General features: G+C 34.3%; 1 protein-coding gene across 18 annotated transcripts in view; it reads right to left on the bottom strand.

Moving 5' to 3' along the window:
* PPFIA2 (PTPRF interacting protein alpha 2) overlaps positions 1-12209 on the bottom strand; it is a 475760-nt gene that overhangs the window by 319387 nt on the left and 144164 nt on the right. The gene's annotated exons all lie outside the window — the stretch shown is intronic.

Raw genomic sequence — 12209 nt, 5'->3', positions numbered from 1 at the left:
GGTACCCTAACAGGCTATATTAAATGAAATTATATTAATGTAATGTGAAGAGTAAGGGCAATTTTCTAGATAATCTAGCCTGTGGCATGCTATATATATGACTGTATGTAGAGCTTTCCCCACAAAGGCACAAACTCCGCTAACTTTTGTTTAGCTTATAAGTTATGACTGTACTCTTATCATTACTTACAATGTTTTATCTACTCATATTTCCCTAAATACATGTTGTATATTGTTATTTAATCTTTAATATTACATATAGGCAAAATATTTAAATAACTTTGATAATTACCTAATAGAGTAAACTATATTAATTTTTTTTCAGTTATAATATTTCATGAGGTTAAAAAATCTTTAAATTTATATTGTTAAAGAACATCTATTCATTCCACATATATTTTTGGAGAGCTTACTATGTGCCAGGCATGATGGAATGTTCTGGGAATCACTGTTAAATAAAATACATTTTCTTGGAACTTATGTCTATAACATCATATTATAGAAGCATTGAGTAAAGCGTAATTTTTCAGTGAGCTTTTATCCCCCTTTTAAAAAAAAAAGTGAAATATAATTTCAATCAAAAATATTACTTCCTATGCAGTATTAGACTGAAGACTGACCCATGTTCAGACAGTTTAACCTTAATCTTGTTAGCACTTTGATTCTTTGTTTACTTGATTTTTTTTTTGCCACATTTACCAATATTTATTCCCATTCCAATTTCCATTTAGGGCGATGAACACAGAAACTCACTTTTTAAGACTGATCCAAAACTATGCTTCCATTCTTGGCTCCACTCTCATTGCCACTTGATGTCTATTATCCCAGACACAGCCTCTATCCCTTGATCCATTTTCACCTTTTATGTTTTATTTCTTGGAAAGCGAAGCATTCTTCTTTCCAAGGCCAATGTTGCAGCTCCTCCTTTAGCCTCACCCTTCTTGATTTCCCTAGCTTTCTCTACCCTCTATCAATACGTATGTTCAGGGTCAAAGAAAATATATAGCTTATTTCTTGCTATGCACATGGTTTTTTGCTTTAAAAAAGAATAAATGTTGAATGTTTAAGATTTAGTAAAACAAATCAGTCATTGCTCTTTTCAGAATACCATGCTAGTTCAGGAACGATTCTATTCATGAAAGCCTCTTAGAAGAAGAAGTATTTCCTCTTCATGATCACCATCATCATAAGGTTGTATTTTTTTTAATTTTATTATTTTTCTTTATACAGCAAGTTCTTATTAGTTATCTATTTTATACATATTAGTGTATATATGTCAATCCCAATCTCCCAATTCATCACACCACCACCCCCACCCCACCCCACTTTCCCCCCTTGGCATCCATACATTTGTTCTCTACATCTGTGTCTCAATTTCTGCCCTGCAAACCGGTTCATCTGTACCATTTTTCTAGATTCCACATATATGCGTTAATATACGATATTTGTTTTTCACTTTCTGACTTACTTCACTCTGTATGACAGTCTCTAGGTCCATCCACGTCTCTACAAATGACCCAATTTAATTCCTTTTTATGGCTGAGTAATATTCCATTGTATATATGTACCACATCCTCTTTATCCATTCATCTGTCGATGGGCGTTTAGGCTGATGCCATGACCTGGCTATTGTAAATAGTGCTGCAATGAACATTGGGATGCATGTGCCTTTTTGAATTATGGTTTTCTCTGGGTATATGCCCAGTAGTGGGATTGCTGGATCATATGGTAATTCTATTTTTAGTTTTTTAAGGAACTTCCATACTGTTCTCCATAGTGGCTGTATCAATTTACATTCCCACCAGCAGTGCAAGAGGGTTCCCTCTTCTCCACACCCTCTCCAGCATTTGTTGTTTGTAGATTTTCTGATGATGCCCATTCTAACTGGTGTGAGGTGATACCTCATTGTAGTTTTGATTTGCATTTCTCTAATAAGTAGTGATGTTGAGCAGCTTTTCATGTGCCCCTTGGCCATCTGTATGTCTTCTTTGGAGAGATGTCTGTTTAGGTCTTCTGCCCATTTTTTGATTGGGTTGTTTGTTTTTTTGATATTGAGCTGCATGAGCTGTTTATATATTTTGGAGATTAAGTCTTTGTCCTTTGATTTGTTTACAAATAGTTTCTCCCATTCTGAGGGTTGTCTTTTCATCTTGTTTACGGTTTCCTTTGCTGTGCAAAAGCTTTGAAGTTTCATTAGGTCCCATTTGTTTATGTTTGTTTTTATTTCCATTTCTCTAGGAGGTGGGTCAAAAAAGATCTTCCTGTGATTTATGTCAATGAGTGTTCTGTCTATGTTTTCCTCTAAGAGTTTTATAGTGTCTGGTCTTACATTTAGGTCTTTAATCCATTTTGAGTTTATTTTTGTGTATGGTGTTAGGGATTGTTCTAATTGGATTCTTTTACATGTAGCTGTCTAGTTTTCCCAGCACCACTTATTGAAGAGACTGTCTTTTCTCCATTGTATATCCTTGCCTCCTTTGTCATAGATTAGCTGACCACAGGTGCATGGGTTCATCTCTGCGCTTTCTATCCTGTTCCATTGATCTATATTTCTGTTTTTTTTTTAAGGTTAATTAATTTATTATTTATTTTTGGCTGCATTGGGTCTTTGTTGTGGTGCACGGGCTTCTCATTGCGGTGGCTTCTCTTGTTGTGGAGCACGGGCTCCAGGCACACAGGCTTCAGTAGTTGTGGCTTGCAGGCTTAGTTGCTACGCAGCATGTGGGATCCTCCCGGATCAGGGCTCAAACCCATGTCCCCTGCAATGGCAGGCGAGTTCTTAACCACTGCGCCACCAGGGAAGCCCCTATATTTCTGTTTTTGTGCCAGTGCCATATTGTCTTGATTACTTAGCTTTGTAGTATAATCTGAAGTCAGGGACATAAGGTTGTATTGAATGAGTGTCTCTACATGTACATGACACAACACGGACACAGAGAAAGTATAAGTAAAGACACAGAGGCCTGGTGTCTATACTATGTTTTGGAACTGCAAGAAGATACACGACACTGAATATCTGGGGAAAGCCCTGCAGGGGCAGAGGTCTGTCTAGGATGGTCCCACAGATCATGGCCCCTTGGCCAGTCATAGAACATGGCTGGTATAGGATGGCCAAAAAATTTTTTTCATTTATATTTCTGTGATATAGTTATTTTGAAATTCTTTACTATTTTTTAAAGTAAATTCTTTACTATTTTTTAAAAATTTTTTTCATTTATATTTCTGTGATATAGTTATTTTGAAATTCTTTACTATTTTTTAATATTTTTACTATTCTTTATTATTTTTTAAATTCTTACTTGAAGTCTTTCTCAAAGACACACTTGAAATTAACTGATTCTTTTAGCACATCACTGTATTTTGCATGATTCTCTGTTCTAATATTTATTTTTACTTATTATGTATTGTAACATTTGCTCCTTGAAAATGTAGACCACGTCTAAAGCAATTTCTCTGAGTGTTTCTTGAATGAAAGAAATGTGTATGCAAATGTTTGAATTGCCTTGTATTATTGTTAAAATATTTGATTTTTTATGCATTAAATATTTTAACATCTAAACAAAATGATATTACAACATGATATACTTTAACAATGATTAAGTATAACTTTTCAAATATAGTGAGTTTATAATATTTTATGATAGCTTTTTTGTTTTAGGAGTTCAAAGAATGCTTTTTTTTTAGCATCTCGTAGGTCTACTGTAATTTCAAAGATGGATTATTTGAGAAAGAGAAGATTAATGATGTGCTTAATGAGAAAAACAAAAATACAAAATAAAAGGAAACAGTATGCTATGTAACAGTGTAACATTACATTGTAGTTCACAACTGTTGCTTTTGCATTGATTTTATTTGATAGAAAACAACAAATAAGTATGTCTTTTTTTGTGTATCTTCTGTATTTTTTCACCAACATAATTAAAATTGAGAATATTTAAGCTGTAAAAACTAGATTATGTTCATTTCTTCCTAATGACATTGCTCAGTTGTCCGTGTAACTTTGCCAACTTCTGTTTTGTGATATAACTTAGAGAATAATTTTGTGATGCTGTTTAAAAATGTTATACACTCCTTAGCATTGTTAACATACTCAGCAATTCTTTGACCGTTCTGCTGCCAATAATAGTATCAAATCTGGTTGGCTCTAAATAAATTTAGTAATTACTCTAAATCTTTACATATTGTGTGGAACACCCAGCATACAAAGTGAGCCACTCTCTTTTAATCTGTAGATATTTTGAATTATATCCTAAGTTAGCCAATTTCACAAACTGGTCATTTTAAATTTGCATCTGTATCTGTGCGAAACTTGAGATGGTAATAAAAGTCATAATGAAGATACAAGGTAAACATCAAAATGACTTTACCAAATACAATTGAAAAATACCAAAAATGTATTTATAAAAGGAATCCAAGTATACTTTCAAAGGGATACTTAAATCAATTCTCTGAAAGCTTATATTCTATAAGCACAAAAATATTTAATATAAAATTAAGATCTTGAAAAATTAATAAATATATTTTAATAAGATCCCTTAGCATTTATATGAAGCACTTAAAGTATTTAAAGTGGTGAATATGTTTTCTTAGCACTAATTTTTTCCTAAATTTAAAATAAGCAAAAGGAAAAAAGATCATTTGTGGAATAAATTATGCTATTATTTAGAAAGTACATTAATCATTAAAACAACACTAGCTAATCTTGATTGAATGCCATCTTTATTGGAAGTAAATACTTTATATATTATTCTATAAATAATCAATTTAACATCATGATAACCTCATGACATGCTCTACTGTTTTCCAATAGACAGTCAAGGAAAGTGAAAAGAAAGAAATAATTTCACGTGCTTATAGCCAGACTCTAGTGAACGGTGGAAACTAGTTTTGGACCATGTGTTTAATTTCAAAAGGCATGCTCCAAACTATCATGCAATTTTATTTTTTGAGAATAATTCTTATTCTTTGTAAAATATTTTGAAAATATAAAAGAAAGAACCAACAGTGGAAAAGTTAACTGTGAACCAGAATTAAAAACAGATTTGGAATTAGAATTATTTAATTGGAATTGCATAAATTATAATAGTAATATCTATATGAACCTTTAAAGTCAAAGTATTTTCAGAGAACCAAATACTGTGCTATTATGACTGTTGGATAATATTCCAAGAGGCGACTAACACTTTTGAGCACAGAAAACTGGTATTTTGCTCACCATAGTTAAAGTCTGGCATAATGGGGATATTCAACAAGGTGTGTCAAATGATTTCAGAAATTAATATAAGAGGATTAATTTTAGCTAGCCTTCAATTTACACATGAATTCATTCATTCAAAAAACAGATTCTGTCTATATGACAAGTATTAGTCTAGGTGTCAATAAACAAATATGAGTAGTTAAGTAAAACAAATTTCATGCTTTTCAGGAGTTCACAGACTAGTGGTGAAGAGAGATAAGTAAAAAATTAAATATGGTATAATAAATAATACAATAGACATATATCAAGTTACTTTGTGAAGGTGTTAAGGACAGGAGGATTTAACTTGAATTAAAGTTCAGGGACAATATTTGAGGGGGTTAAAAGGAAATGCTAGCTACCAAAACGCATTTACAAAATAAAGCAAAGACACACACAAAGAGGCAGGAGCACCTAAACTGAATTAGGTTCAGAGGTGATATTCAAGGAGAGGTGATTAGGAAAAAGCTTCCAAACTGTGTTTGCAAAATAAACCAAGCACACACACTCCAAGTGATAATAATTCTGGGTAAGTCAGCGGGTCCAAGGATTCCACGCCCAGCCCCACCCCCACCCCATTCTCCTCATTCTTTGCCAAGGTCATTTCATCCATTTCCATAGTTTTCCCTACTCTGTAAGCAGATGCCTCCCACATTTACATCTACTATTCAGGCAGACCTGCCTTCTCAGAGCCAAACCCGTTATTTCCAACTGTCTACTCAATCTGTCCAAACCCAAACTCAGTATATTGTTTAGCAAAGCTGCTCCTCCTCCATATTTCTCTCTCCCTCACTAGAGGTAATCTTGCCTTTTTCTCTCGTCTCCTATATTCAGTAAGTTAATGGATTCCTTTGAATCTATCTCTTAATGACTTTTCCTTTGTCCTTTATGCTCATACCCTTGCCTTCTCTAGTACGTTTTGCAGACCCCACTTTTGGTCGCTGCTGTTGTGACTGCTGCTCATTGAGCTCTTACTAACCACCAGGCACTGTGCTCTGTGCATTAAAAGCTTTATCTTAAGAGCCTCCTAATTAATTTCCCTACTTCCAATTTCCTTCCCCTGCAGACAATACTTGAAATATAAAGCTATGTTAGCTAGGTATAAGTGAAATATATTTGTGCACGCTATGCTGGGTATCTTACAACCATTTATGTATTCCTATGGAGAGGTCATTCTAGATCAGAATACATACCCCTTTTCAATTTGTAATTCAATTCAACACCTACTTACTAAATCAAGGCTGTGTGTTGGACACTGCTTGGTGCTAGTGATTTAACAATGAAAAAAAAGTACACAGTGCCTGTTCTCTTAGAATATATTGCCTAGCCAAATTCTATCAAGCACAAACCTCTGCAGATGGAAGACATATGATTTCCTATGGGGAGCTCAGGAGCTACTCATTGTTTTCTACAGTTGGTCTCACTGATATACAGAGCATTCTTATATTAATAAAAGTGCGTGTTTAGGGAAGATTTTCCCCCTCTATTTCCCTTTTTGCCTTTCAGCACAATTTGATTAGCAATTTGATTACTATAAAAACATATTTCCAACTAGAAGAAAACTGTGTTAATAAGGATTAAATGAGGAGATGTAACTGAATAAGAACCTCAAGTTTAAAAACCCAATGAGGCTGTAGTACAATGTTTTGAAGAAGTAGAGTTAAATTTCTATAAGTTTCTGAATTAATAGGTCAACAGGATTAGAAATTATATAGCTTGGAATACTTTTGCTGATGTATGTAATCATCAGCAATTTCAGAAGAAGACTATACAGAAAAGACTGTGGAATTTTGGGTTCCATAACCCCAGATTCAGACAGAAACTACGTTACGTATACCCTGCATTATTAACAACTACTTAAGTGCCTGTTTTGAGCATCAGTTTTTTTCATCTGTAAAGCAGGGAAATCATGACAATTCATCTAGATATTCATCTAGAAAACTACTGAATAGTTTTCTCTGTCCTATCAACCAGCCAAGGCACAATCCAATATTCTAACTAAACAGTAAATCGAAGCTTGCCATTCTTTGCTGAAAATCCTTGAATCCTAAATTCAAGTTCCTGAGGATCTGGACTTGACATTCAAACCTATTTTTTATATTCTGGAGTTTGCACATTGACTTTTAGCCATTTCCTTCTCCAGCTTACGTTCCAGTTATACTAAACTCTGCCTTTCCCAGACACCAATATGTACCTTTAAACATGTCAGTCAGCTTGCTTGAAATACCTCTTGTGTTAGCTCCACCAATCATAATCATAATCATGACTGCATACAGTTGGGCAACAGAGAAAAACCTCAGTTCTCTCACTAAGCTGGGGAAGTCTGCTTATATTACTCTGTAACCTTGGAGCCAAAGGGTCTGTCTTTCTTATCTCTATTAGGCTACTTTGCTTTCATTCTTCTTTTTTTTAAAAATACATAACATGTTCCAAGCATTCTGATAGATATTTCCAGTGAGTTTAAAAAATATCAACAGTGGGGCTTCCCTGGTGGCGCAGTGGTTGAGAATCTGCCTGCTAATGCAGGGGACACGGGTTCAAGCCCTGGTCTGGGAGGATCCCACATGCCGCTGAGCAACTAGGCCCGTGAGCCACAACTACTGAGCCTGCGCGTCTGGAGCCGCGTGATCCGCAACAAGAGAGGCCGCGATAGTGAGAGGCCCGTGCACTGCGATGAAGAGTGGCCCCCGCTTGCCAAAACTAGAGAAAGCCCTCGCACAGAAATGAAGATCCAACACAGCAAAAATAAATTAATTAATAAACTCCTACCCCAAACATCTTCAAAAAAAGAAAACCACAGCTTTAAAAAAATATATATATATCAACAGTAAGAAGTTATAATATGCTCCAAATAATAGAAAAATAATGGTATATTCCCAGGGAGAAAAAAATGATAGAATATAAAAAAAATCTGTTTTTTTTCCCTGAAAAGCCAGAATTACCTCAACCTCATATGATCACAAAGATATGGTGCCCCATCCTAATTATTAAGAATTTGAGTGAAATTCTTCATGCAATTGAGATTTCCAACTTGCCTATTAGTCTTCTATATATTTCAAGTAATAGTATCTGCTAAATGAAAAATTATATATTAATCAATTTTAAAGTTCTCTTGATAAAATATGAAATGCCCCAATTAATAAGGAATGGTAAAGTGGTATAAAGAAAAAAATCTCAAAAAGGTTTTGTCTAGCTGTAACAGAAATCTATTTTAAAAACAATAAAATTAAAGCTTTCCTGAGATCACTAATGTAACTCTTATCTATTTTGAAGACCCCAACACTGGTACACAAAGCTTAGTATTAAACACATTTACCTTTATATATCTTTAGATATTTCTCTAATAATATATGTCTCACCAACTGCTTATATAGTTAACACAAAAATAAGTTGTTGCTTATTGTGTTGAATTTTCATATTTTAATCACCTTCCAAATATATGTCTCTGCTTATTATACAGAGATATTTGCAGTATCCATTTGCTAGGGACACAGATTAATAAAATGCTCTCGGGGATTAAAACAAAGCATAATAAGGGAGGGATAACTTGGGAGATTGGGACTGACATATATACACTATATATAAAATAGACAACTAATAAGAACCTGCTGTATAGCACAGGGAACTCTACTCAATACTCTATAATCGCTTATAAGGGAAAAGAATCTAAAAAAAAAAAAGAGTGGATATATGTGTATGTATAACTGATTCACTTCGCTGTACACCTGAAACTAACACAACATTGTAAATCAACTATACTCCAATAAAAAAAAAGCATAATAACTGCTTCAGTAGTGGTATAAACAGGCAAATGATCAAAGGAAATATACTTAATACATCTTAATACATCATGCATGAAGCAGGTGAATGAGTGAAGGCTTCACGGGTAGGTGGCATTTGAGATGAGTCTTTAAGCAAAAACAATTTTCCAATGGGCAGGTTCAGTGAAGAGGCAAAGAACAGAAGCATACAGACAAATTTCTGGGAAAGCAGGTAAATAAAGTAGTATGTTGCATGAGCTCCAGACCAGGAAGAGCTTTTATATGACAAGCTAAAGAAGTGAATTTTATCCTTTAAGGACAGGGGATACACAAAGTATTTTTTATTTTATTCTATTTTTTTTTTTGCGGTATGCGGGCCTCTCACTCCTGTGGCCTCTCCCGTTGCGGAGCACAGGCTCCGGACGCGCAGGCTCAGCGGCCATGGCTCACGGGCCCAGCTACTCCGCGGCATGTGGGATCTTCCCAGACCGGGGCACGAACCCGTGTCCCCTGCATCGGCAGGTGGACTCTCAATCACTGCGCCACCAGGGAAGCCCCCATAAAGTATTTTAAACATGGAAATGGCAGATTAATGTGTTTCCATATTTTGTGACAAAGTGTCTTTCTCTTGTCTTCAGTGGATACCAGGGGGCAACAGTCAAAGACTTTTACACACGTTCTTGGCAGTTAATGTTATTAATACTAGGATGAAATGGCAAAGAAATGTATTCTAAGCAGAAATAATTGCTCTGTGGATTCAATAGATCAAAACTGCTCTCATCAGAAATATATTCCTTTGGTTTGAGGAAGTGGTTTACAAACCACTTTTGCTTTGTTTTTGATAGTAGTATACTGTTTGTTATTGTTGTAGTTCATGAAAGCTTGCATAAAGCTCCAATGAATAAAATAGGTAAATGTAGAATAAGAAAACATTAAGAACCTCAAAAGAATGTATTCCTCTTCCCTACTGTCTCTAGCAACTACTGACAAACTCCCATGAAATCTTAGGACTGGGCAGACTTTGAAAATGTCTAGGTGAAGATACTTAATCTCTAGGAAATGAGGGGGTAGCGTGTTGCTCATCAATACCTCTGGGAGAATTAACAAATTAAGTCATGATTAGCTAATCTAGAAGTTTAGTAAAGCATTATTAAATGGTTTTGCTTGCAAAAATAGAGCTAAATGTGAAATGATGTTGGGACATCATTTTTTTTTTAACCTCTTTATTGGAGTATAATTGCTTTACAATCGTGTGTTAGTTTCTGCTTTATAACAAAGTGAATCAGTTATACATATACATATATCTCCATATCTCTTCCCTCTTGCGTCTCCCTCCCTCCCACCCTCCCTATCCCACCCCTCTAGGTGGTCACAAAGCACCGAGCTGTGGGACATCATTTTTATAGACATAAAATTTAAAAGAATTTTTACTGCATTCACATATATATATATATATATAAAATATAATTTTGTTTGAAGGTAGGTTTCCCATTTGTACATATTTGAGCCCCATAAATTGACAGCTCTAATACATACAAATATTATAATTAATTTTAATTTTCGTCAATCAAAAATCATTCTAGGCAACTATACTCTAAAATTTGATTTTGGGTGATAAGTTATGCACAAAATATATAGTGCAAATTGGGTGTTGGCATCACCCAGGGTCTAAGAACCTCTGAATAGAAACATGCAGACACAATTATCTTCACGGAATATTGAAGTGAGGTCTCATTTATAAGGAAATTAATTTAAATCAAGTGTTAGTCTATACAAAATAGTATTTGCATGTGTGTGTAGAAGTATGAATGTATTTGGCTAAATTAAAATACAATGAAAAAGAAAGGCTTGTAATTAGAATATCCTTCAGCTTCTTATTTGTTGTCTTTTTACCTTTGAACCCTTCAGGTCAAATACATTCTATATCTTACTTTTAAAATTTAATATTGTACAATTTCAGCAAAAATGACAAGCTAGTTTAAACATTTGATGAGAAGATGGAACTGAAACTCAGTATCATTCATGCTAAGCTATCTTAAATGTTTTTGCATATGTTAACTCTTGTGCAAGAATAATTTTAAGAAAGTAAGCATTAAAATCTCAATTCCTTGATGCAGAATCATTTCAGAAATGCATTTATGCCATTCTATAATGAGAACCACTTTTGAAAATTTAACTAATCATTTCCACAAGATACATTTTTTGACGAACGGTTTGTTACTTTTACAGCATCTCATTTCTCATGACAGTATTTCAACCAAAGAAAGTATACCGCATTGAACAGGTTAATATATATATATATATAAGAAAAATAATTCTGTTTAATTCAGTCCTTCGAAAATAAAAGCAAAGAGTCAACTTTTAAAAACCTTTATATTCATGCTTTAAAAACCATCCTTCTTTCTTCCTTCTCTTCCACCAAAAGCAAAAACAAACAATAGCAACAAAAAGTTAAACACACATTGCCTGTTATCATGAATGTCAGGATCAAATACCATTTTCTGATTTTAAAACTGTAGGAGAACAGAGTTCATATTTGCCAACATTTCTATTTTATCTGAAATCCTAGTGTTTTTACATGAATTGTTATAACATCAACAAAAAAATAAGTGGTTAAAAATCATTCTAGTGTGTTTTCAAAGAAAAGCACCTGCCAGGAAATGTGTCAGCAAGATCTACTGAAAGAATTGTAAAAAGCCTGTGTCATGACTGAGCTATGGAATTCACTGACCCTTAAACTTTAAGAGACTGAAGCAGAATACCCAATGTCAAAAGCTGCCCCTAAGAGGCAGCTATGGGATATATTGTAAGGAGTGTTTATATCTCAGTGTATGGAGAAGAAAAAAGTAATAATTCTGTAGAGCAGCCCTGGGGCAATTGCATTCTGAGTCACTGCCACAATAAGCTGATCGCCACTGGGAAGTAAATATATTCTGTAACAGCACAGACTTGCGCTACCAGTAGACATCAGTGTAAGGCAGGAGAGGCGACAGAATTAAAAACAGAAGTATAAGAAGGGGGGGAGAGAGTAATTATAGCTACTGCTATAGTTTGCAAAGGCAAGAGACTTTAATCAATCAGATGTGCATTTATTCAGAGCCCCCTTTCAAAAGAATTCATGCTGCTTATACTATATTAATTCTCTAGGTCTTTACACTTATTTTTTCAGTGCATTATAACTATATAGCTAAAATAATTAAATGTTAGGCTGT

Source organism: Globicephala melas, chromosome 10, assembly GCF_963455315.2.
Source record: "Globicephala melas chromosome 10, mGloMel1.2, whole genome shotgun sequence".
NCBI lineage: Eukaryota > Metazoa > Chordata > Mammalia > Artiodactyla > Delphinidae > Globicephala > Globicephala melas.
This window is presented reverse-complemented; position numbering and strand designations above follow the sequence as displayed.